The following is a 27429-nucleotide window of genomic DNA, read 5'->3' as shown; positions in this document are numbered from 1 at the left end:
ACCAGCAAAGGAACAAAGCTGGATGGAGAATGACTTTGACGAGTTGAGAGAAGAAGGCTTCAGATGATCAAACTTCTCTGAGCTAAAGGAGGAAGTTTGAACCCATCGCAAAGAAGCTAAAAACCTTGAAAAAAGATTAGACAAATGCGTACTAGAATAACCAGTGTAGAGAAGTCTTTAAATGACCTGATGGAGCTGAAAACCATGGCACGAGAACTACATGACAAATGCACAAGCTTCAATAATGGATTTGAGCAACTGGAAGAAAGGGTATCAGTGATTGAAGATCAAATGAATGAAATAAAGCGAGAAGAGAAGTTTACAGAAAAAAGAGTAAAAAGAAATGAACAAAGCCTCCAAGAAATATGGGACGATGTGAAAAGACCAAATCTATGTCTGATTGGTGTACCTGAAAGTGACAGGGAGAATGGAACCAAGTTGGAAAACACACTTCAGGATATTACCCAGGAGAACTTCCCCAACCTAGCAAGGCAGGCCAAGATTCAAATTCAGGAAATACAGAGAATGCCACAAAGATACTCCTCAAGAAGAGCAACTCCAAGACACATAATTGTCAGATTCACCAAAGTTGAAATGAAGGAAAAAATGTTAAGGGCTGCCAGAGAGAAACGTCGCATTACCCACAAAGGGAAGCCCATCAGACTAACAGCGGATCTCTCGGCAGAAACTCTACAAGCCAGAAGAGAGTGTGGGCCAATATTCAACATTCTTAAAGAAAATAATTTTCGGCCGGGTGCGGTGGCTCACACTTGTAATTCCAGCACTTTGGGAGGCCAAGGTGGGCGGATCACAAGGTCAGGAGATCGAGACCACAGTGAAACTCCGTCTCTACTAAAAATACAAAAAATTAGCCGGGCATGGTGGCAGGCGCCTGTAGTCCCAGCTACTCGGAGAGGCTGAGGCAGGAGAATGGTGTGAACCAGGGAGGCAGAGCTTGCAGTGAGCCAAGATTGCGCCACTGCACTCCAACCTGGGCAACAGAGTGAGACTCTGTCTCAAAAAAAAAAAAAAAGAAAATAATTTTCAACCCAGAATTTCATATCCAGCCAAACTAAGCTTCATAAGTGAAGGAGAAATAAAATCCTTTACAGACAAGCAAATGCTGAGAGATTTTGTCACCACAAGGCCTGCCCTACAAAAGCTCCTGAATGAAGCACTAAACATGGAAAGGAACAACCAGTACCAGCCACTGCAAAAACATGCCAAAATGTAAAGACCATCGATGCTAGGAAGAAACTGCATCAAGTAACAAGCAAAATAACTGGCTAACATCATAATGACAGGATCAGATTCACACATGACAGCATTAACCTTAAATGTAAATGGGCTAAATGCTCCAATTAAAAGACACAGACTGGCAAATCGGATGAAGAGTCAAGACCCATCAGTGTGCTGTATTCAGGAGACCCATCTCACGTGCAGGGACACACATAGGCTCAAAATAAAGGGTTGGAGGAAGATCTACCACACAAATGGAAAACAAAAAAAAGCAGGGGTTGCAATCCTAATCTCAAGAGGAGCTACACTTGACAAGCTGCAGCCAAAGAGCATGAACCACATTCAAACCGATGCAGATCAAGTAACGCTGGACTTTGAGCCCAACACTGTTTGGGGCTGAGATTTTTGGAAGTCTTGGGACAAAGGTGAACATGTTTTGCTTGTGTGAGAAATGTAAAAGAGGTAAACTGATAAATTGCTTAATGGTGATAAATTCCTCCCATCATCTCATTTGAAATGTGATAGGGTCCCTTCTCCCTTCCGGAGATGAAATCTATGTCTCCACTAGGATTGCCTTACAATTCGTTTCGGTCAGTAGGCCTTGAAATCTTTGCTCTTTGAAAATGTTGCTCTGAACCTGCCATGCCATGTCAAAGAACGAGAAGTTCAGAATCAAAGACTACATGGAGAGGGGAGGCCCAGCCATCCCAAATGTCCCAGCTGGGGCTAACCCCTACAACAATCTACAAACTCAGGTGCAGTTGCAACAGAGCCTAGGCAAGACCAGCAGAAAAACATTCCAACAAACTCACGAAATTATGCGAAATAATAAATCACTGTTATTTTAAACCATCAAGTTGGAGGTGATTTGCTATGCAGCCACAGATTCAATATTTTTAGTTTAATTTTTTTTATTCTGCTCTCTACACTGTCTCTTTTCTCCAAGTTCCTTTTCTCCCATTTGGTTTTCATCTCTTTCACGGTTTTCTCAAATGTCAGATGATCCCCAGCTGTCTGTTTATATTTATAAGTAATGCATTAGTCAATATTACAAAAAACAAAAGCAGGGGGACTGTTCTAGATTAAAGGACAACAAAGAGACATGACTATCAAATGCAATGTGGGAACTTTAATTAGATCCTAGATAGAAAAAACAAATAGCTATTGAGGGCATTTGAAGGAAAAATGGGGAAATTTGAATATTGAGTATAGTATATCAAGATAATATTCCCGCATCAATACTAGATTTCTTAGATGGCTATAAAGCAGAACATACTTGTCCTTGTTTAAGGAGATACAAGCTTCAAGTATCTCAGAGCAAAGTATCATGATGCTTACAAGTTACTTTCAACAGGTTCAGGAAAGAGAGGTATATAAAGAGATAAAACAAATATAGCAGATTTTTAAAAACTGGTGAAATCTAGGTAACATTATAAAGGTGTTAGTTATTCTATTATTTGAACTATTGAAGTTTGAAAATAAAATGACACACTATAATCAAAAAGACAAATAATAACAAGTGTTGACAAGGATGTGAGAAATTGGAACCTTCACAAACTGCTGGTGGGAATATAAAATGGTGCAACCAGAAAACAGCCTAGGTAGTTCCTCAAAAGGTTAAACATAAAGTTACCATATGACTCAGCAATTCCATTTAGATTCCCAAGAGAACACTACATATAAATATTCATAACAGCATTATTCATAATAGCCAAAAAATGGAAACAACTCAAATGCCTATCAACTGGTGAATGGATAAATAAAATGTAGCATATCTATAAAATAGAATGTTAGTCCACAATAAGAAGGGATGAAGTAATGACACATGCAACAACATGGATGAACCTTGAAAATGTTACACTAAATGAAAGAAGTCAATCACAAAAGGCCACATATTTAATGATTCAACTTATATGAAATGTCCAGAATAAGCAAATCCACAGGACGTAAAGTAGATCTGTGTTTGCTTAGGTTGGGGGGTTGAAGCAGGATTGCAGGGGAATAGTGAATGACTGCTAACGAGTATGGGGTTTCTTTTTGAGGTATTAAAATGTTCTAAAATTGATTGTGGTGATGGATAAACAACTGCGAATATACTAAAAATTACTGAATAGCACACTTTGAATGAGTCAACCATATGGTATGGAAACTACATCTCAATGAAAAAGCTATTTTTAAAAAGTGGAATGATACATTAAAAATTGAATAGGGCCAGGAGTGGTGGCTCACACCTGTAATCTCAGAACTTTGGAAGGTTGAGGCAGGAGGATCACTCGAATCCAGGAGTTCAAGACCAGCCTGGGAAACACAGTGAGACCCCCATCTTCACACACACACGAAGTCAGGCATGGTGGCACACATATCCCAGCTACTTGGGAGGCTGAGGTTGGAGAATCACTTGAGCCCAAGAGTTCGAGGTAACAGTGAGCTATGATCGCATTGCTGCCCTCCAGCCTGGGTAACGGAGCAAGATGCTGTCTCAAAAAAAAAAACTGAATAGAAGCGCTGAGGGAGGGCTTATTGATTGATAGGTTTCACTACTGGGTGATCAGATAACAAAACAGATTTTTCATTAGGGGTTCACCTCCCTAATGTCAATATGTATACATGTTTTCTCTCAGGTGTTTCATTTTCCCCAGAGAACTCTCCATTTTCTTGTCCTGAAGTTTAAGAGAAGAGCGTAGGGGGTTTTATCTGGCAGTATGCCTTCAGATAGAAGATGACAGTAGAAGGTAAAGATTCCACAGTTCAATGAGTAGATTTTTACTTAATTTTCATTTTCAGCCCCATGCCTCATCCCTTTCCCCCGCTTTATCTGGTGTACTCCTAACTAGAATTGCCATGGATCCATTTTACCAGCACACAAACTTCTCATCTTCTGCAGGGAAAGAGACCTGGAAAGGTTCAAGTACTCTATAGATATATTTTCAACAAGTCTCCCTTTTTATTCCCAAGTCTTATTCCTGCCTTACAAAGTACCTGTTGTTTCCAAGTGCTAAGCAAACTTCTGAACTTTTAAGTCAGTCACAATGCTCCTCTATTTGCTTTCTGACAGATTCTGTTAAATCATTGTCTATTCTCTCGTCTCTGTGAGTTAAAACCCTTTTTATGCATTTTAATGAATGTGAGAAAAATAAATGGATGTGGTCAATCTATCATGTTTAATTTAAAGTTCGAAAAAGGATTTCAAAATTCACCTCCTATTTAATTATATAAACTCTAGTGCATAGAACACCTTGAATAACATTGGTCCTCAAAAAATACATGATGGCATTTCAGAAAACCATGGAAGAGATGAAAAGCAAATATAAGAAAAGGAATTTGGAGAAAAGAAACAATGTGGACAGCAGAATTTAAAAAATTAAAACTAAAAACATTGAATCTATGGCTGTATAACAAATAATTCCCAACTTAATTATGTAAAACAATGATTTATTATTTCTTATAATTTCATAGAGCAGTTGATTAAAGAAACATTGATTAGCTTCCTAGCATATGTACAGCACAATGCAAGTTTTTCAGGATAGAGTTCACAATCTGGTTGGAGAGACAGACAGGGAAACCAACAGTGTGATAAGCACTGATATGTACAAAGTACCCATAAAAATACAAATGACAAAGCAATTAATTCTGTCCACAGGAAGGTTTTAAGGAGAGTGTTATGGAAAAAGTGATATCTATCTAGGCCTTAAATATTCTCTGATAAAAAATATGAGGAAAAGATAGCATTTTAAAAATTTTATGTTTATATAGTTTATCATTTACATTAAATACATCAATTTCCCAATAGAACTGTCTACCAGATGGTGCATCAAATGTAGATGATTTATTTGCCACTCAGCTTTGGGAGCCAGTGTTGCCACTTTAGCCACTGTTGTATCCCCCAGAGCCTAGCAAAATATTTGGCACACAATAGATACTGAATAAATCTTTCAGTTCAAAAATATACCAAATTCATTCCAGCTTTAAGGCCTATAGGCTTGCTGTTCCTTCTGTCTGGAATGCTCTATATCCATATCTTTATACAGAATTTCCTTTATGTTTCTGCAGTCTCAGGTCAAAAGTTACTTCTTCAGTAAGCACCACACCTAATCACTCTTTAACATATTATCTATCCTGTTTTATTTTCTCCAGAGCACTTACCATTATCCTAAATTATCTTAAATTATGTTGATTATGTGTTAATTTTATTTATTATATCCCCTCCTTTAAAATACTAACTTTGTGAGGTCAAAATCTCTTCTACTTTGGCCATACTGTGTCTTCAGCACCTAGGACATGACCAGATATAGCATAATATATGAGATTAAATATTAGTTGAATATTAAATAAATTTATCTCACCTAGTCCCTGAGGGTATTTAGTTAGTGACTTCTGCTTCATTCAAAGAGCAACAGATTGGGAATCCTTTAATATTAACAAATCTGTTAATAGGTAGCTATGTTTTCACATGCTTTGACCTTTTTGTACCTACTTTCTTATTTTATCTCTTAATTTACTTTCAGCTCCAAAGTTCTATCACACAACTGCCATGTGACAGATTCCCAATTCATCTTCAGCAATTTCTAAAGTACTCACTTGCATTTTTTCACATCAGATTTAACAAATGAAAATTTGTACTTTTTCTTCTCTCTCAAATCTTTTTAATTTCATTGCGATCAGTAGTATCATGTATTCTATTTTAATCTCCAATGAACATTCACAAAATCTTTGACATCTTTCCTCTCTCTCTGCTTCTCCACCTCTTGCTCACTTTCTCTGTCAACTACATTGTCACTTTCACTTTCTCCTTCATCCCCTAAATCTAATCTCTAAATAGATCTGTTTGTTCTTCCTTCTAATTTGCTCTTAGATTCATTCTGCATCACTACTCCTACTGCTATCAATCTAGTCAGACCCTCATTATCTTAGACATGAATTAAAATCACCTTTTCCTGTTATCCCTTTATTTAATCTTCTCTCCCACTTCAATCTATTGTGCATATTTTCTCCAGAATTATTTTGCAAAACATCACCTAAACCTCATCAATTTCCAAACTCAAAAGAGTTCTTTTTGTATACAAATCAAGCCCAAATTCCTGTGCCTAATATTTCAGGGTTCCCCACTTTCTAGTTTCATCCCCCTTTTCAACTTTAACCTTCTGCCCCCAAAAGACTTCCTCTATTACAGTTTCCTTACTGTCTCCTACTAATCCGTGCTCATTTTCACCTCTGTACCTAGAATAATTTTTTACTCACTCCACTTATCTATCCATCTTTTATGCCCATTTCAAGGCCTCTTTTCTCCAGGAACCCTTCCCTGGCTATTCTAAACCACAATAACCCTTCCATTTTCTAAATCCATGTTGTGTGCTTAAATTCAACACTATAGTTTAGCAAGAATTCTCCAATTCCTTGTATGTTCAATATGCCTCTCCAATGGGATGTTTCTGAAAGGCAAGAACTGTTTTACTCTTCTTTCATTCACTCCCCCAACTCCACAGCATATATATATATACATATGTATACATACAACCCCTTACCTAACAAAGCAATTTCCCTTATATTTTTCCTTTGATCCTCAAATTGCTTCTCTGAGGTTTATAGAGTATTTCTTCCTACAGAGTATGGTAAAAAATATATATATATAAAAAATTGAACTTAAAGTTAGAAGTCTTAGACTTGAGAAAAAACTTGACTACTTTCTGTATATAACCTTTTTTTTCCTTTTTTTTTTTTTTTTTTTTTTTAAGACGGAGTCTTCCTCTGTCACCCAGGCTGGAGTGCAGTGGTGCGATCTCAGCTCACTGCAACAACCTCCACCTCCTGTGTTCAAGTGATTCTCCTGCCTCAGCCTCCCAAGTAGCTGGGACATAGGCATGTGCCACCACACCCGGCTAATTTTTGTATTTTTAGTAAAGATGGGGTTTTGCCATGTTGGCCATGCCGGTCTTGAACTCCTGACCTCAAGTGATCTGCCCACCTCAGCCTCCCAAAGTGCTGGGATTATAGATGTGAGCCACCACACCCAGTCATCACTGTGTAACCTTGAAGAAATAAAAACCAGTTTTTCTAAAACTGTTTCCTAATCTGACAATAAATGTTAAGTTTAATGCAAAAATACAGGCTCATATTTTAAAAGATCAGCACTGTTGAAGGCTTACAATAGATTTTTAGCTGGATTAACAACCCTAACAGGGTAAATTAATAAATAATTCTGAAGAAAATACAGGAAAAATCTACAACTACGTCAGATTTCACTTGCTATACTATTGAGACTTTTTAGAAGTTATTATTACTTATAATAATATTTTAAACATTACTAATATTTTACAAGAAAGGTTTATTTCTTTGAATAGATCTTATCTATTACTTATATTCCAACATATTACAAAAGAGATTTAAGGTGGTGATTTAAGAAGTTTGCTACATTTGTATTTGTGATTTTTATTAATAAAGAAGGCTAAATTATTTTCATCAAACTGTTCCTTCTATTTTCTATGGGAAGTCAATGCCAAAATGTTACTCATTTATCAGAAATACACTTTAAAGTGCATTTGTTATGTGACTTGGTATGTGTTTCTTGCTATATATACACTATTTATCTTAAATACTCTACATTCAAAATCATTTGCCAAATATCTTTGGAATCTGGGAATAGTATCTCTTTATGTTGAGAGCAGAAAACCATATTACTTATCTGCTTAATAATAAAAACATGTTAAAAAAACAACAAAAACATTTCATATTATTATGAAATAAATAAGTGTTTTTCAAAGTGCAGTTCCTGGACCAACAATATCAGCAACACTTAAGACCTTGTTAGAAATGCACATTCTCAAACCTTTCTCAGATCTACTGAGTCAGAAAATGGGGGTAAGGCCCAGCAATCCTGTGTTTTAACAAATTACTAAAGTGTGACAATCACTGAAACACATTAACATGAGCATGCAGATGCTCATTTGGTCACTGGATGTTTTTAAAATATGTACTGGAAATTTAAATCTTGTCTAGAAAAATATTTCTTTCGTTTTCTTGTTTAATTTATCAAATGCTGAGTTAAAGAATTAGGCAAAACTGTGAGCACTGTAATCTGGCCTTAACAATGGAACTGAGAAACTTGAGGCCAGTTGTAATCTTTTGTATTAAGAATCAGAGAAGGGCGCGGTGGCTTACGCTTGTAATCCCAGCACTTTGGGAGGCCGAGGCGGGCGGATCACGAGGTCAGGAGATCGAGACCACGGTGAAACCCCGTCTCTACTAAAAAAAAAAATACAAAACGGGCCTGTAGTCCACTACCGGAGGGGCTGAGGCAAAGAATGGTGAACCGGAGGCGGTCGCCGTGACCCAGATCGACCCCCCCACCAGCCTGGTGATAGAGGGATCCATAAAAAAAAAAAAAAAAAAAAAAAAAAAAAAAAAATAAGAAAAGCGGGATGGTGGCTTGCCTGTAACCAAAATTTGGAGGCTGAGGTGGGGGATCACCTGGAGTCGGATTCGTGATAGCCTGGCCAACATGGTGAAACCTGTCTCTACTAAAATACAAAATGAACCAGACATGGTGGCAGGGCCTGTAATCCAGTATTTAGGACCTGAGGCAGAAGAATTGTTTGACCTCCATTGCACTCCAGCCTGGGGGACAAGGGTGAGACTTCCTCTCAAAAAAAAAAAAAAAAAAAATCAGAGAAAATTGATGCTAAATACCTAAAAATGTGCAAATATTCCCAAAATATGAACCAGGACAAGTAATTAAGAAGATTAGATATTTCTCCATTTGGTAAACTTTAAAAATGTATAACTGGAGTTATGAGTGTTATGGAAGGAGCAAATAAGCAAAGCATATGGTAATCAATCCTATGGTCTTAAGTAAATAATCTCTGGGCCAGTGTTCCAACTGATGTGCTAGGACAATGTTCCATGAATACATTACAAGTATTCATGTTCCATGAATATGTTACAGGTATTAACAGTCACTGAGTCTCTCAGTACTGCAAATTGCTAGGCACAGCCTGGGAAGACCAAAACACCTAGGGCTGGTTGTAACCTGTGAAGAGTAGTTTTGTCCACTTGCCTCTCTGCACTATACAAATACTATGTTATCATTTTCCAATTATGCCTTCATGTGGGGCAAAAAAAAAAAAAAAAAAAAGGAGGAAGCACTTTTCTAACCATTTCTGCTAATTCAGTGAGTAGGGTACTTTCAGTTCCAAATATAGAAAACACAACTTAAGCTGGCTTTAAGACAAAAAGTAAATGTATTGGCTTATTTGACTAAAAAGTCTAAAATTAAGTTTGACTTCAGGCCAGCAATGTGACCAGCACCTGGATTGTTATCTTTTAATGTTTGCCTATGCCACCTCAGTATTGGCTACATTCTCAGTAGGCTGTCAATTCATAATGCCAGAAGGCTATAGGCAGCTACTGGGGCTAAATACTTCCTTGTTCCTTCTTCCAGCAAGAAAAAGAGAGTTTGTGTCCTGACAAGAGTCCTAAAGTTCCCATTTAGGCCTACTTGGATTACCTTCCCATTCCTGAACCAATTACCAAGCTTAGGAGAATGACGGACGCACAGTTCAACAAAAGTAATCTTTGGAGCTAGAAGTGAGGTCAATTCAGGTTAATCGCAAAAATATCACATGCCTGAGAAAGTGAGGAGGACTACTTAAGGAAATGTGAGGTACTGTTATCAGGAAAGGGGAAGAAGGTATGCAGGTTAATAAACAAGAGCTTTCCATAACAGCTTACCATACATCTCTAAATGAGCTAAAATACAAAATAAAAATAATCACTTTTTTCTTTGGATTAAAAGTGAACACCTCAATGGTAATCTAAAAAAAGTATATGTTAAAATAACACAAGGTCAGGTGCGGTGACTCAGGCCTGTAACCTCAGCACTTTGGGAGGCCAAGGCATGCAGATCGCTTGAGGCCAGGAGTTCGAAATGAGCCTGGTCAACATGGCGAAACCCTGTCTCTACTAAAAATACAAAAATTAGCCAGGTATGATAGCACATGCCTATAATCCCAGCTACAAGGGAGGCTGAGGCATGAGAATCACTCGAACCCGGGAGGCAGAGGTTGCAGTGAGCCAAGATTGCACCACTGCACTCCAGCCTGGGCAACATAGGAAGGCTCTGTCTCAAAAAATAATAATAATAATAAATAAATAAAATGACATATTTACCTATAAAATTAGCAAAGGTTTTTTAAAAATAAGAGTACTGTGCTAGTAAAAAGAAAAAAAATTGTAAAAGAGGCATTCAAATAGTTCTGGTAGAAACGTAAATGGAAGCAATCCTTTCAAAAAACAATTTAGAATGTCTCAAAAGTCATAAACTATTCTATGCTGACTCAACTTCTAAGAATCTATTCAAAAGAAAAAAATCCTAAATGCAGAAAAAGTTTTCTGTTAACAGATGTTTACAACTAAATATTTACTAATAAAAAACAAGAAAGAAAAGTTGGAAACAACCTAAATGTTCAGTAACAGAAAAATAGCCAATTAAGTTATCACTATCTAATTGAATATATGTAGCCACTTAATAATGGCTAATGTTTGTTGAGCACTTAATACATGCAAAACTGTCTTCTAACACTTCATATTTAGTTCTCCAAACAACTTTATGAGATGTTTACTGTTACCATTTTCATTTCTAAATGAGAAAGCTAAGGCATAGAGAGATTAAGTAACTTGCCCAAGGATATACAGGAAGGTGGAACCAGGACATGAACCCAGCAATCTGGTTTCAGGGTTGTACTCTTAACCACTACATTATAATGCCTCTCAAAAGTTTGTGCTCAGCCTGGGCAACATGGCAAGACCCTATCTCTACAAAAAGTTTAACAAGTTACCCAGGTGTGGTGGTGCATGCCTGCAGTCCCAGCTACTCCGGAGGCTGAGGTAAGAGGATTGCTTGAGCCGAGAAGGCGGAAGTTGCAGTGAGCCAAGATCATGCCACTGCATTCTAGCCTGGGCAACACAGTGAGACCCTATCTCAAAAGAAAAAGTGTTTGTGGAGTTTATAGCAGAAAATATTTATGTTAACACTTTGTTAGAAACATCAATAATAATAAAAGCAGGACTCAGAGTCTTCTAATTAAAGATAGTGGATTGAACAGAGGTATTTAGTTCCACTCCACTAAAATGACAGTGGGTGATTTAAGGCATAAGCCTTAGAACAAACAGAATGGTATCTAAGACAAAAACAATAAAACTCTGTTTTTTGGCAGACAGATAAAAAAGTAGAAATATTTATCGCACCTGAGAAAGCTAGGAAAACTGAGAAGCAATTTGATTTACATCACTCTGTCCTCTTTCTCCCCTCCGCTGCCAACAGAGTCTGCTGATACCAGGTACCTCTAAAGGTGAAGGTAAAGGTGAAGCCAAAAATAGGATGATTACTTGAAAGTGTGTTTAAGAAGACCTACAGATTCCCTCTCTCTTTCTAGTTAGGCAGAACCCTCTCTGACCTGGGGAGAAGATTGGAAGTTGTTCTGATGATGACAAAACTGAGCCTCTGGAATGGGTTTATTGGGATACCAGGTGCAGTTGAGAAAGGGTCAGGGGTGGCTACTATATGGAAAAATGCGTATATTAAATGTTGAGATACCCACCAGTTTTCCTTCTCCACAGCTCCAACAGCTGCTAACAGCCAGATAGCTCTTGAGGCAGCAGATTGGAAGGAAGTGTGTGTTTTCTAAGGCAGGAGTCCCCAACCCCCAGGCCACAAACTGATACTGGTCTGTAGCCTGTTAGGAACACCCCAGGCCACGCAGCGGGAGATGGGCGATGGCACAAGAGCAAGTGAAGCTTCATCTGTATTTACAGCCACTCCCCATTGTTCGCATTTCCACCTGAGCTGCCTCCTATCAGATTAGGGGCAGCATTAGATTCTCATAGGAGTGCAAACCCTGTTGTGAACTGTGCATGAGAGGGATCTAGGTTGCATGCTCCTTATGAGAATCTAATGCATGATGATCTGTCACTGTCTCCCATCACCCCCAGATGGGACGGCATAGTTGCAGGAAAACAAGTTCAGGGGTCCCACTGACTCTACATTATGGTGAGTTGTATAATTATGTCATTACATATCACAATGTAAAAATAATAGAAATAAAGTGCACAATAAGTTGTAATGTGCCTGAATCATCCTGAAACCATCCTCCCCCAGCCCCAGTCTGTGGAAAAATTGTCTTCCACAAAACCAGTCCCTGGTGCCAAAAAGTTGGAGACCACTGTTCTAGGGAATTTGACCAGGCTAAGAGAAAACACACAAATAATATGATAACAGGAGTTTCCTCACAAAATGTTCCAGTCAGGTAACCCTAAGATGAAGACCATAGTCAATAGGCTATATCCATGCATACATAACCTCCAATTCACTTTCTGGTGCCCCATTCTTAAATACAGAGCAAAGAGTGAAAAACCAATAGACTTTTAAGGGAAAGTGTCTAATTTAAAAGACAAAGATTAAAACAAACTGAAATTTTAAAAACCAATTCAGAGGAAGCAAACATTAAGCAAAGGAAACTCTTTCAAAAGAAATATTACTAACATTCTTTTTAAAATTATTTTCTTATCCATAGTGTTCAGTACAGCATCAACTTTCTTATGAAGAGATAAGAGTGTATATTACATTGATGAAAAAAAGATGCTTCACAGAAAGAGTTCTTATAAAAATTAAGATAGTGGAAATGAAAAATCCAATAAAAGGATTAGAAGACAAAGTTAAAGAAGTCTTGCAAAAAGAAGCAAAAAGCCAAAGAAACAGAAAATCGAAGAAACAAAGATTAGAAAATTAGAGGATTAATCCAGAAGTCCCAATAACTGTACCCTAAAAGTCCCAGAAAAAGTGAACAAAGAAATTGGAGAAGAAATCATCAAAAAGTTTCTAAATCAATTTTCCCAGAATTAAAAAATATAACTTCGCATATTAAAAGAGCCCATCAAGTGCCAGCACCAAGACACATCATTGGTGAAATAACAGAACACTAGAGGAAATGAAAAGGAAAAAAAAAAAACCATAAAACCAGAAAGGAAAAAAAAAATCATAAAAAAGATCAAGAATTACACTGGAATTTTCAATATCCATAATGGAAGCTAGAATAAAGAAACTAAGCCCTCAGTTTAAAGGGAAAATGATTACCAGATTGGAATTTTAACAGCCATGTCAACAGTGAAGATAGAAGATATTTTCAGATATGCAGTATCTAAAACAATTTACTTTCTATGCACCCTTTCTCAGGAAGCTCCTTAAGGATTTTTCTAAGGAAGAGAAAGACGTGGGATCCAGGAAACAGGGGATCCTTGTCTTAATCTGTTCAGATGACTATAACAAAATATCAGACTGGGTGGCTTATAAATAACAGAAATTTATTTCTCACAGTCCTGGAAGCTGGGGAGTCCTAGATCAAAGTGCTAGCAGATTCATTGTCTGGTGAGGTCCTGCTTCCTGTGTCTTCACATGGTGGAAGGGGTGAGGAAACTCTCTGAGGCCTTTTTATTTTATTTCTTTTTTCCTGGGGTCTTTTCATAAGGGTGCTAATCCCATTCAAGAGGACTCTGCCTTCATGACCTAATCACCTCCCAAAGGCCCCACCAAATACTACCACACTGGGGATTAGGTTTCAACGTATGAATTTGGGGGAGACACAAACATTTATTCTATAGCAATCCTATGCAAGAAAGAGAGGAAAGGAATCCTAGCATGGCGAAGGAGGACAGCAAGAGGACACCTGTACGAAGACGGACAGCAACCAGTCCAGATTAAAGTGATTTAATAGGCTCTGGCGGCAACTTCCTCAACACAGTGATATTAATAGATTATCAACTGTTTTTAAGTTACTAATAAAAGTTTTACGTAACTGAGAGAAGTCTGGGGTTGAATTAGTAATTAATACATTAAAAAGAAAGCAGGCCAGGCACAGTGGCCCACGCCTGTAATCTCAGCACTTTGGGAGGCCAAGGTGGGCAGATCACCTAAGGTCGGGAGTTCGAGAACAGCCTAACCAAAATGGAGAAACCCCGTCTCTACTAAAAGATACAAAATTAGCTGGGCGTTGTGGCGCATGCCTGTAATCCCAGCTACTCAGGAGGCTGAAGCAGGAGAATCGCTTGAACCTGGGAGGCAGAGTTTTGGTCAGTCAAGATCGCGCCATTGCACTCCAGCCTGAGCAACAAGAGTGAAAGTCCGTCTCAAAAAAAAAAAAGAAAGCAATGGGGAAAAATAAGACAATCCAAGGTGGTAAGGAAAAATAATCACAGAATATTACAGTAGTTCAGCTGTGAACCACATTTATGATTATGTTATTACTCTGCTGATATAATCAAGAGTATGCTACAACCGTTTACGGAGGATGTAAAGAAGGAGAAGTTAGAGCAAAAGACAAAAGAAAGTTAAATCCTTAGTTTCCATTATGGGAAGGCATTAGATAATGTGTAAAACTGGAAAATCAAGAAGTATCATTTACAAACATATTATTTAAAGATATGGAAGTAAATGTCTAAAGAATCAGCTAAAATAGCTTGAAGTAATTGCTCTAAAAAGGAAGAAATGGCAGGAGAGATCTCTTTTTCTGAACAAACTTTATTTTAAGAAAAGTACAAATGATTTTGTCCTCTTCATTCTCCTTTTCTATAAGGAGTATAAATAACTTCTATAATGGAGGAGTAAATTTTATTGTATATGTTTTAAGTTGGTACAGAACCCTTAGACTAAGATATATGAAATCAGTTTAGTTTCTTATAATGATAGAACGTAACAGGCTGGGCACGGTGGCTCATGCCTGTAATCCCACCACTTTGGGAGGCCAAGGCAGGCGGATCATTTGAGGTCAGGAGTTCAAGACCAGCCTGGCCAACATAGTGAAACCCCATCTCTACTAAAAATTAGACAGGCGTGGTGGGGGGCACCTGTAATCCCAGCTACTTGGGAGGCTGAGGCAGGAGAATCGCTTGAACCCGGGAGGCAGAGGTTGCAGTGAGCTGAGACAGCGCTACTATACTCCAGCCTGGGCGACAAAGCAAGACTCCATCTCAGGAAAAAAAAAAAAGAACAGAACAGTGTAGATTAAACTAGAATAGACCAGCAATCTCCTCACATATGGTAAGTTTTATAAAACTCTTGTTTTAATTTTATGTAAATGTAAATACATATAAGTATACCAGATTACAACGTGAAATGTATTTCTTACAGTGGATCACTGTCAAAAAAAGTTTTACAATGCTGTTATAGACAGCTTGACAAGGTGAGAAATGCACCAGTTTTTCTTTTATTTTTTGTTTTTGCTTTTTTGACACAGGATCTCACTCTGTCACCCAGGCTGGAATGCAGTGGCGTGATCACAGCTCACTGAAGCCTTGACCTCCAGGGCTCAAGTGACCCTTCCACCTCAGCCTCCCAAGTAGCTGGGACTGTAGGCATGTGTCACCATACCCAGTGAATTTTTTATTTTTTTTAGAGACAGGCTCTCACTATGTTACCCAGGCTAGTCTTGAACTCCTAGGCTCAAGCAATCCTCCTGCCTCGGCCTCCAAAGTGCTAGGATTACAGGTGTGAGCCACCATGCCTGGCAGAAGTACACCAGTTTTGAAGTTTTGTGGCAAAGTACAGACTTTTGTTATGTGCTTTTGAAAAAGAAATATGCATTTTTGTAGATTCCTATAACAGAATCCACAGCAGATTGGATTAAAATTCTATCTCCTCTTACTAGCTGTGTGACTTCTCACACAAATGAGATTTCAGTTTCCTCATCTATTAATACCAGGGATAATGATACTTATTTCACAGGATGTGATGATTAAATTAAGGTAACATATGTAAAGACCTGGTTTTACATAAGGGTTCAGAAACCAGTGAAGAAGAAATGTAAATGCTTATATGTATAAAACATGCTGTTTTTGTAATTTTAAAAAGACATGTAATATTTAATTTGAAGCTTCATCCATATTTTACTTTTAACAGATCAAAATATTCTTATACTTCAGTACTGCTTTTATTACAGAAATATCTAAAAATGCATATGCCTTCCCCTATCCTGAAACACAATTTGAATAAACTCAAACAGTGATTGCATATAGAAGGGTTGCCATTAATCTTTATTTTTAACATTTGGCATCAAATAGTTACTAATGAACTTTTGTAAGTAGTTCATTTATTTATAATAGTTTATAACAATAAATCTGTTATTTATAATACTCAAATATTTATTATATAATTATAATATATAATAAATATATTATTTATACTTATAACATACTTGTTATTAATAAATATTTCATTATTAAAATATATTTTAAAATAAGGCCAATATAATATTATAAAATGCTTAACACAATCATCTCAGCATTCATCATATTATTTATTTTATATAAGTATTACAAGCTTTTTTAAATGCTTTTTTTCAAAAGTACATAATAAAAATCTATATTTTTCACAATTTAAGAGATATAAAGGCTTTTATGTCTTTGGAAGTATTTATTAAAAATTACATCTTAAATACTCTACAGTGGAAAGTAAGTTAGCCTATAATCCTGATAGGGGTCAGAGTAATAACACAGAATGGACAAATTACACTGTCATTCTACTTAAATTATTTAAGTTATTTAATTTGACCTGTAGATAGTCTCTGTCTTCTCATCATGCCTGACTTTTAAGTGGGAGGTCTTCATTCATGATGATCCTTTAATGGAAGCAAAGCTTTCTCCATTTAACCCATGCTGTTATCAATCATGTACAGGGATAAATGAGCCTGTAAGATTTTGCCAGTATCACAAATGACACTGTGACCTGAGGCCAACATCTTTATTTGCTTCTCCAGTGATTCACTTCAGCAGATATTAACCAATTTTATAATCCATGAAAGGCAAAATTAAAGGACACCATCCATAAAACAGAATAATTCCTATCAGCAACAAAGTGATGTGTATTATCTTATAAATTATATGGCCATACAGTGTGGTAATGTAATGAAATAAAGATGGTAATAACCAAATGCCTAGGGCAAACGCTAATATGCATTTAATCACACAGCATGAAGCCATTTGTCACTACAGTTGAATGCATGTGTACATAAAATACATGAGTCACGTCCTTATTGTTATACTATAACAGCATCAATTTCACACTATCATTTCACATAATAACAACCAGTAGGCTTTGACATTAGCTAAAACATTCGAAGAATATAAACACAATTGTCTTTTTTATATTTACAGATATAAAAAATTTTTGATTTTTCAGTAACTAAAACATTTTTCCCAAAAAAAAAATTTGGTAAAGAACCGTAGGTTTCAAGTTGCTTTTTTCTTAAATATCACATAAGTTGGTTTCATCATATTGTCTTTTATTCTTGAAATACTCTTATAACTTGAAAAGAATGGCAAATTAGTCCTATAAGCCTGTCTCCTTCATAAATAATTATTAATTTAGTATGTAAATGTAAAATATGGATGGCATTTGTCACAAAAAGTGAATCTTTGTGTGAAAAATTATACCTATTAATTATATACAAGCTGGTGTAGGTGTAGAGTAAAAGAGATTCAGAAAAATCAAAATATGATCTAAAAACATATAAACATGAATTATATGATCTGGGATTGCTACAAGATTCATTGAAAACCTCCTTAACTCCATCAGGAGCTTTTATAATCTAATAAAATTATAACTATTACATTTCCTAAGGTATACCCCCAAAAAGTAAAGAACTGAAAGATCTTTTATGTCCCATATAGCACAAGTGCCAAGCTGGAACTGATTACATTTACACTCATCAGATTCTACCTTGTAGTAGCAAAAGTTGCCTTATCCATTATACTGCAAATTCCTTGACCAATGGCCAAGTCTTCCACATTTTTGTACTCTCATACTGCCAGATATAATAATTTACAAAAGGCAGGCACTAAATTAATTTTTGTTGCATTGAATATTATACTGAATTGAATAGATCACTCATATCCTTTGGAAAAGGCAAGAGAAGGATACTTGAAAACCATGAATCAAAGAAGGCAGCATGTACAATCAGAGTGTTTCCTATAACTGTGATAGATAAACTTTTAGAAGGATATCACAAAGCTAGAAAGACTAGAGAAGAGCAATAAAGGAAGAGTATCCATATACGGATTTTTAAAAATTAATTAGACTTCTCATATACAGGCAATAAAGAATAACAATGATGTAATTCAATAAATCTTTCTGTTTAAGGAACTACAGATGGTACAAATTTGATGGTACAAACCTTTTTTTTTTTTTTTTTTTTGAGACAGGGTCTCGCTCTGTCATGAAGGCTGGAGTGCAGTGGTGTGATCACAGCTCACTGCAGCCCTGACCTCCTGAGCTCATGAGATCCTCCCACCTCAGCCTCCCAGGTAGCTGGGACTGCAGGCACATGCCACAACACCCAGCTAACTTTTGTATTTTTTGTAGGGATGTGGTCTCACTATGTTGCCCAGGCTAGTCTGGGCTCAAGCAGTCCTCCCACCTCAGCCTCCCAAAGTGCTGGGATTACAGGCATGAGCTACTGTGCTTGGCCGAGTTAATCTTAATCTCCAGGTATCTACAATCTAGAAAAATGGATAAAGCACATATACAAATTAGTTTAACTCAAGGCATGGTAACACCAGGCATAATACAAAAGACATGGTAGATAAACAAAAAAGGGTGCTGTAAGTGTTCAAAGAGTTCGAAGTCATGGTGCCCAAGCCTCATTCAGTTTATCTCTAAAATAAGAGTGCTAAACTAAGTTTAATTTTTATATTGTTAATTTTTAAACATACTATTCCATTGCAAAAATAGTTATAACTTCAACAGCAAATTAGATAAGATAGTATCTAGTGCAATTCTAGCTGTCAAATTCTGACTAACCTATGGAGATGAGATTTTAGGCTACTTATAATTCCAAAAAGAGTTAATGGAGAAGGATTTTTAGAAATATAAAGATTAAATGCTTAGCCTTAGGGGAAAAAAGGGGAATAATACTCCTCTCTTTCTTAGTGAGTACAGTGAAGGATAAGGTGAAAGGGCCACAATACAAAAATCACTGAGTTTCCTAAGAGATCAGTTATAAAATCAAGTGTAAACCTGACCTTTTTTAAATAAACTTCAAAATACCAGAACTAAGAAGAAACTTAAATCCTGAAAATATTAATGTAAGCAAATAAAGGAAACAAAGAAAAATGTATTCGTTCATTTAACAAACGTTTACTGAGTCTCTTCTATATTCAAAACATAACGATTTGTTTAAAAATACAGACACCCAGGCTGGGGGTGTTGGCTCAGTCCTGTAATCCCAGCACTTTGGGAGGCTAAGGCAGGAGGATCGCTTGAGGCCAAGAGTTCGAGATCAGCCTAGACAACACAGTGAGACCCACATCTCTACAAAAAACAGAAAAATTTGCTGGGCATGGTGGTGCACACCTGTAGTCTCAGCTACTCAGGAGGCTGAGGTGGGAGGATCACTTGAGCCAGGGAGGTCAAGGCTACAGCTAGCTATGATCGTGCCACTACACTCCAGCCTGTGTGACAGGATGAGACCCTGTCTCAACAAAAAATAAATACAGACACCTTCTTCTCAAGGAACTCTAGTAGAGAGATGAGGATATACAAAATAATTATAATACAATGTGATCACGTGTGAAGATAGACAACCAGCATGAGAAAATCAGGGGTGGCTTGGGAAGGTCAGTCAGCCTGAGGAAGGTGACTTCTGGGCTGAGATTTGAAATCTTAAAACACAAGACATTAGTAAAATGAAAAATTAGATAAGGGTATTTTAGAGGGAAAAACAGCATAAGTAAAGGCAGAGATGGAAGAAACATCATTTTAAATGAGGAACTAAAAGTAGTGTAGGGAGATTGAAGTCTAACAGGTAAGGCTGAGAGAAGATGAGATGAGGCTTGAGAAGCAGGCAAGTCTTAGGGGGTCTTTTATGTCATGTTAAGGAGACTGAACTAATATCATCACATATTCTGCTCTATTATACCAAATGCCTTGCCATATATTCTCTGTTTAAATATATTTTAAAATCAGATTAAATTCCATCTCCTCTGAAGATTTTCTTACAAATCCCATTCACACCAATTTCTCCTTTTCCGAACTATACTTATTGTCAGATCATATGGTTAGCACTTTATTGTGTATATTGCCCAATTCTGTTATTGTCTGTTCCACATAATTTTGCACTTTATTTTATCCATTTATAATACTGCCCATAAATAATGTTATTTTTTCATTAACTGTTTCATGTTTGAAGAAGGCTTATTAGCCTCCAAGTGGGGAAAAACCTTGAGAGTATAGTGAATACTTGATGACATTTTATTAAATTGCCATAAATTATATAAAATTACAAAAGCCACTTTTAGTTTCTTAAAATATTTACACTATTATGAGTAAAACATTCTCTATTCATACTAAAATCTTTACCAAATTTCTCCTTGTTTTAAGAAACAGAAGGAAGATTATATATATAAATTTTAGAAATTTAGAAATAGTTAAAACATGAACTGTATATGTGTGAAGAGATTGAATTAGATATTATCTCCGTAAAGATCATTATGAAACTATAACATAAAATAAGCTACTAAATGTACTATAAATTCAACCAATCTAAGGCAACATACCAGAGACCTTTGGAACAAGTACACAAACACTAATTTGGGCCACCTTATAAATAAAATGTAGCAAAATCCTTTAAGGATTTTATAAAACACTTACAACTTTTAACTAAACTAAACCCCAATTTTTTTCAAATATGAAACAAGAATTGCCAAAATAGCTTAAAAAAAGTTGATTCCAACACAGCTAGAAATGTACTGCTCATTGAACTTAACTGAAAACAAGTTTTAGTTTTATATGAAATTAATCAGTGCCAGAAAATCTCATAAAGGTTTTTGTTACTAACAGAAAATTTCCATGGGTCATGAGGAAATTAAGAAAGCTGAATGACTTCCTGATGTGTTTCTCTGTCATGTCAACATTAGCAAATAAATGAATTAGGAAAATAACATCAATAATTTACAATAAAAATGTTCACCTAAATGTACATTACAACAAAAACATTTCTGCCTTAATTATCTACATGATTATTTCCCAAAGTATGTTCTAAGGGGCACAAGGCCCACAAGATACATTTCTAAAAACAGGTTCCACAGTCAAATAAATCTGGGAAATCCCATACACTAACTCCCCATTTCAGAGATAAGCAGTCCCATTAGCTTTGTTAGAGCCTGTTTAACTTTAATCCATATTTCCCAAGTTTACCTTGATCTTGAAACACTTTTTTTCATAATTCATAAGACAAGCTAATATTCTGGGGAACATGTATTCCAAAGAACATACTTTGGAAAATTCTAATCTACAAAATTGTTATATGTTCTTCCTTCACTAGTGGCCTAAACTGATTGTAAAGAATAATTTCCCAATTGAAAAAACACTGTTCTCAGCCAGGCGTGGTGGCTAATGCCTTCAATCCCAGGACTTTGGGAGGCTGAGGCAGTGCAATTGCTCGAGCTCAGGAGCTCAAGACCAGACTCAGCAACATGGTGAAATCCAATCTCTACCAAAAAGCAAAATCAGAAAGTATCCAGTTGCAGTAGTGCGCTCCTGTAGTCCCAGTTATTCAGGAGGCTGAGGTGAGGGATCACTTGAGCCCAGGAGGTGGAGGCTGCAATGAGCCAAGATCATGCCACTGTACTACAGCCTGGGCAACAGAGCCAGACCCTGTCTCAAAACACACACACACACACACACACACACACACACACACAAAATCCCCACCATTGTTCTCATTCAACTGTTACCAGGACTGATAAAAGAACATAATCCATCAACAAAGACATTTACCACTGCATCAATGACTTCTTTCAACTATAGGCCTAACACAATTTCCCAAAGTGTTTTCCATTAATAAGCACAGCACAAAAAAATAGGACCCCATGGTCTAGAGCAGTAAAACTGTAGACTGTGACTCATTCATGAGTCAAAAAATCAATGTAATGGCTCCTGACCAGAATTTTTTTTTTTTAATGAAAGGCTAGACTAGTAAAAAATAAAACAAAAACATAAGTGTACACTGCTTATGGTAAAGGTAAGTATTGACTCACGTGTAAGTATTTACTCATATGGTAAAGGTAAGTATTGACTAATGTCGGCTGTAATCAGAGAACTTTAAGAATGCTGTGAGTTAAAAAAAAGTTAGGTTAAACAAGTTCCTTTACTGCAGGACATTTTAGAGTCTTTAAATGAATTCCAAGAGTATTTTTGGCCACAGAAACCTTTTTTTATTGAAGCGTCTCACAGGACTAGTGCTCCCTGGAACACAATTTAGGAAATACTGCCTTTTGGAAATGGTGTACCTCCAACTGTCTTGAGGTACACTATATAAATAACAGTGCCCAATTTTCACCTCCTTCAGAAAACTCACAGATTTCTCATCTTAACTATAAAATCCTTCACAATTTGATCAAATTTGCAATAACTTTAATTTGGTTAGCATGAAGTAGTGGTTAAGCATCTGGGTTTCAATTCTAGCTCCACCACTTGTCGGCTGTGTAATCAGCCTTGCATTGTTATTTAATCTCTTTCCCACGGTTTTCCCATGAAGTGTAAGGAGAATACTGGGAATATCTACGGTACAGGGTTTGGGGTTTGTTTTTTTAGGATTAAATGAGATAATTTCCAGCCCCTGGCGTGTAATAAGCATTCCACATATGATATCTATTACTATTAGAATAATACTATCACCGCACCTGTACAGTTATTACGGGATACACGGCCAGAGCGAAAGAAACTGAAAACCCTATGCTGCCGCCTGGTGGACACTCGGAATTTAAAAATCTGTCATTCGCTTCCTTCCTGACACTACGATATGAAGCCGTATGGAAATTAAAACGTTTTCTCAAGCTGCATTAGCACACTTTATAAATCATCAAAGTGGGGAATCTAATTTTCCAAAACTTAACAACTACCCCCAAGGCAACCCTGAAACCAGGGAGGGTTGTGAAGACTCAAATTGGCCGAAGAAATGGCTGAGAGAAGACACCAGTGAAGGACTACAGAGGAAACTCCATCCACAGCGTATTTGCTGATTCTCAGGTTGGGATATTTCAGTACAGGTTTTTTCTTCAAGGTATAAAACAAAGAGAGCCATAGGAATTTATCACAACTAAAGCAAAATAACCAATAATCATCAATTCGAGGATCTCAATTAATGTAAGCAGAAGACTCCGTGGAATCTTCACATTTTCTTTCTAAAAGAAGTGCAGTGGTCGTAAAGGTTCCCATAAATGACTTAAGGGTTGTCACTTATTTTCAAAAGCAAAGTGAAGTGGAAGATTGCAGCAATGACATGAATAATTCATTTTATTTTTTTTTTTTTAGACAGAGTCTCCCTCTGTCGCCCAGGCTGGAGTGCAATGGAGTGATCTAGGCTCACTGCAACCTCTGCCTCCCGGGTTCAAGCGATTCTCCTGCCTCAGCCTCCCGAGTAGCTGGGACTACAGGCGCCCGCCACCACGCCGGGCTAATTTTTGTATTTTTAGTAGAGACGGGGTTTCACCATGTTGACCAGGCTGGTCTCAAACTCCTGACCTCAGGTGATCCGCCCGCCTCGGCCTCCCAAAGTGCTGGGACTACAGATTTGAGCCACCGCCCCGACCAAATAATTTATATCTAGAACTCAGCATTATCAGGATTAGCAGGGCAGTCATTTCATTCCCAGTGAGATTCCACTTAAATTTGTTCGTGCAAGGCAGTTTGAGAGAAACAAAATTACCAGCAGAACGAAGAAACAATAGAGAAATGTCCTTGGGAATTTACACACTTCTGCAACTGCGCTAGAACTTTCGCACTATACTTAAAACATTCTGCAAAAAGTAACGTTCACCAAAGAAAAAGTCGAGATTCACCAATAACAGTTCCAAATGTTGCCAACTCTGAGCGGTCAGAGTTGTTTGAAAATTTTCAGAAGAACAATCGACATGATTGCATTGCATTCGTAAGGCAAATATGAGGTTTAAAACAAAAACCACCACCACGCAAGGCACATGTACAGAAGGCGCTTCTCCACGATGAACATGCGAGACCCTCATGACTCACCCGCAGTCTCAATCCTGCCCAAGCAGAGATCCAGATGGAGGCCTGAGGGTGGCTGCTTCTCCTGGGTCGGGAGCGTGGAAGATTCTAGACACAGCCCAGCAGCCAGGAGGCTCCAGGCCAAAGCAGCCGCTTGGCAACCAGAGCAAGGAAGGGTAGGTTAGGCAGCTGGAGGTGCAGGGCAAACCCGTAAGTGGACCCTGGACGAAAAGATTAGGGTTGCTTCCTAAACAGCCCAACTACGCGCTTGTGACTGCTCCGAGTTACCTCAGTGAAGCGCGCCTCTAGCTCCTGTTGGCCCTTCCGGTTCACCTTTTCTCGCCCTAGGGCACTTCCGGGTTGAAGGTCATTAGCCTAAGATACGTGGGTAATCTTGAGCACCTGGGGCAAAATATGATTGATTTTATTTTCTTTTTAAATACAAGCTTTGGAAAAGATACCTGGATATTTGATGTGTTTCCTTAAGTACAACATGTATTGGCTTATATATTCTTTTTTGTTTTTGTTTGTTTTTTGGGTTTTGTTTGTTTTTTGGGTTTTTTTTTGTTTGTCTGGTTGTTTTTTGAGACGGAGTCTCGCTCTGTCGCCAGGCTGGAGTGCAGTGGCGCAATCTCGGCTCACTGCAACCTCCGCCTCCCGGGTTTATGCCATTCTCCTGCCTCAGCCTCCCGATATATTCGTGATTTTAAAAAAGTCTTTGGAAAGATGAAAGAAAAACGAGTTAAGTGTTCCCTGTGGGGAGCAATGGAAAGTGTGTGGATGGGAACAGGAGAGAGAGGGAGACTTCACTGAATAGCTTTTTATACTTTTTGATGTTTGCTTCATGTGAATGTGTTATTAATTCAAAAAATAAATGTTAGCTGGGTGTGAGGGTTCACTGGCTCATGCCTGTAACCCCAACAATTTGGGAGGCTGAGGTGGGAGGATTGCTTGAGGTCAGGAGTTCGATACCAGCCTGGGCAACATGGTGAGACCCCCCCCCCCGTCTCTACCCAAAAATACAAAAATTAGCTGGGCATGGTGGCGTGAGGCTATAATCCCAGCTACTTGGGAGGCTGAGGCAAGAGGATAGATTGAGCCTGGGAGGTCAAGGCTGCAGTGACCCGAGATTGCACCACTGCACTCCAGCCTGGGCAATGGAGCAAAACCCTGTCAAAAAAAAAAAAAAGAAGAAAGAAAAGTTGCTTAATTTTTAAAGTGAAATACTAGAAAAAAACTGTAGTTCTAATTATACTGATAATCACACCTATTTTAAGCACTAACTAATGATATGTTTCAGTATGTTATGTTGAATAGTCATTCAATAAGAATGTAATATGTTTCAGGCCTATATTGTTTTTGCATGCTACCAAAATGTGAAAGAAGTGGTCCCTGCCCTCAAATTTTTTTTTTTTTTTTTTGAGACAAAGTCTTGTTCTTGTCCCCCAGGCTGGAGTGCAATGGCACGATCTCAGCTCACTGCAACCTCCACCTCCCGAGTTAAAGCGATTCTCCTGCCTCAGCCTCCCGAGTAGCTGGGATTACAGGCCCCTGCCACCACGCCCAGCTAATTTTTGTATGTTTAGTAGAGACGGGGTTTCACCATGTTGGCCAGGCTGGTCTCGAACTCCTGACCTCAGGTGATCTGCCCGCGTTGGCCTCTCAAAGTACTGGGATTACAGGCATGAGCCACCGCACCCGGCCCCCCGCCCTCAAATTTTTAACTACGTTTTCCAGTAAAAATCTGTCTGGAATTCTTTTTACTCCTTCCCTTTCTCCAAGCCTTTGCCCAGATGTCACCTTTTTAGGGAGCGCATTCCTAACTACCCCATAGTAACACCCATGCACATCCCCTACTTTGACCCCACCTTGCTTTATTCTCTGTAGCACAATCAAAATCTCGTCTGGTATAGTTATTAACTGTATCCTAGGACACAAGCTTCATGAAAACAGAGATGAATTTTGTTCACTTGCTTACCAGATTCTAGCACAATGCCTGGCATGTAAATGCCAAATAAATTCATATGAATGAATGAATGGACTATGACCTTTCAATTTGGTATTTACTAACCATAACAGCTATACTCTAATAATAACTAATATTTACAATAATTTACTATGTGCCAGACAATGAGCTAAGTGTTTTTACATACATCATCTCATCTTAGTCTCCACAACAATCCTATTACTATTCACTTTTTGCATATTAGAAAACTAAGGTGTAGAGAGGCTAATGAGTTTAATGTAATCACCTCTGAATGCCCTTCTAACTCCATGCAATTTCCCCAATGATCAGTGCTATGGTTTGAATGTTTTTGTCCTGTCCACAATTCATGTTGAAACTTAATCTCCAAAGCAAGTGTGTTATGAGGTGTGGCCTTTAGGAGACGTTTGAGTCATCAGGGGAGAATAGGATTTGATGCCTTTATAAAGGGGTTTTCAGCCAGCTGTGGTGGCTCATGCCTGTAATCCCAATACTTTGGGAGGCCAAGGTGAGTGGATCACTTGAGGTTGGGAATTTGAGACCAGCCTGGCCAACATAGAGAAACCCCGTCTCTACGAAAAATGCAAAAATGAGCCGGGCATGGTGGCACTTGCCTGTATAATCCCAGCTGATCAAGAGGCTGAGGCGTAAGAATTGCTTGAACCCAGGAGGCAGAGGTTGCAGTGAGCCAAGATCGCGCCACTGCACTCCAGCCTGGGTGACAGACTGAGACTGCCTCAAAAACAAACAAAAAAAAAAGTAACAACTTAAAATAAAAACTTAAAAAGTTAAAGGACTTAACCATTATTTTCACTTTGGGGATATCACTTTCAAGTCATGGTACATGTGAACATTTAAAGAAACCTAACTGTTTCTATCAGTAGTTAGAAACTGCATCTATGAGCCAGGAATGGTGGCACACATCTATATTCCCAGTTGCTTTGGAGGCTGAAGCAGAAGGATCACTTGAGCCCAGGAGTTTGAGACTGCAGTGAGCTATGATTGCGCTACTGCACTCCAGCCTGGGTGACAGAGAGAGACCTTGTCTCAAAAAACAAAAAACAAGTTTAGAACTCTGTACATCTTCCTCCACTTGCCTGGCATATCCTGACTCTGCCACAACCGGCAGTTCCCTTCGCCTTTCTTTGTACATGCTGCTTCC

The 27429-nt window shown here is 37.8% G+C and overlaps 1 protein-coding gene across 3 annotated transcripts in view; it reads right to left on the bottom strand.

Annotated features, from left to right (window-relative positions):
• The window catches only part of CCDC73 (coiled-coil domain containing 73), a 180291-nt gene extending 155761 nt beyond the window's left edge, over window positions 1–24530 (bottom strand). For all 3 annotated transcript variants that reach the window (XM_058446414.1, XM_058446417.1, XM_058446416.1), the window contains exon 1: window positions 24308–24530. The gene's annotated coding sequence lies outside the window, so the exon portion shown is untranslated. The remainder of the gene's footprint in view (window positions 1–24307) is intronic.
• Window positions 24531–27429: the final 2899 nt, after the last annotated feature.

This window comes from Hylobates moloch, unplaced genomic scaffold, assembly GCF_009828535.3.
Source record: "Hylobates moloch isolate HMO894 unplaced genomic scaffold, HMol_V3 SCAFFOLD_11, whole genome shotgun sequence".
Classification (NCBI taxonomy): domain Eukaryota; kingdom Metazoa; phylum Chordata; class Mammalia; order Primates; family Hylobatidae; genus Hylobates; species Hylobates moloch.
Note: the sequence above shows the minus strand (reverse complement) of the source record. Positions and strands in the feature narration are given on the sequence as shown.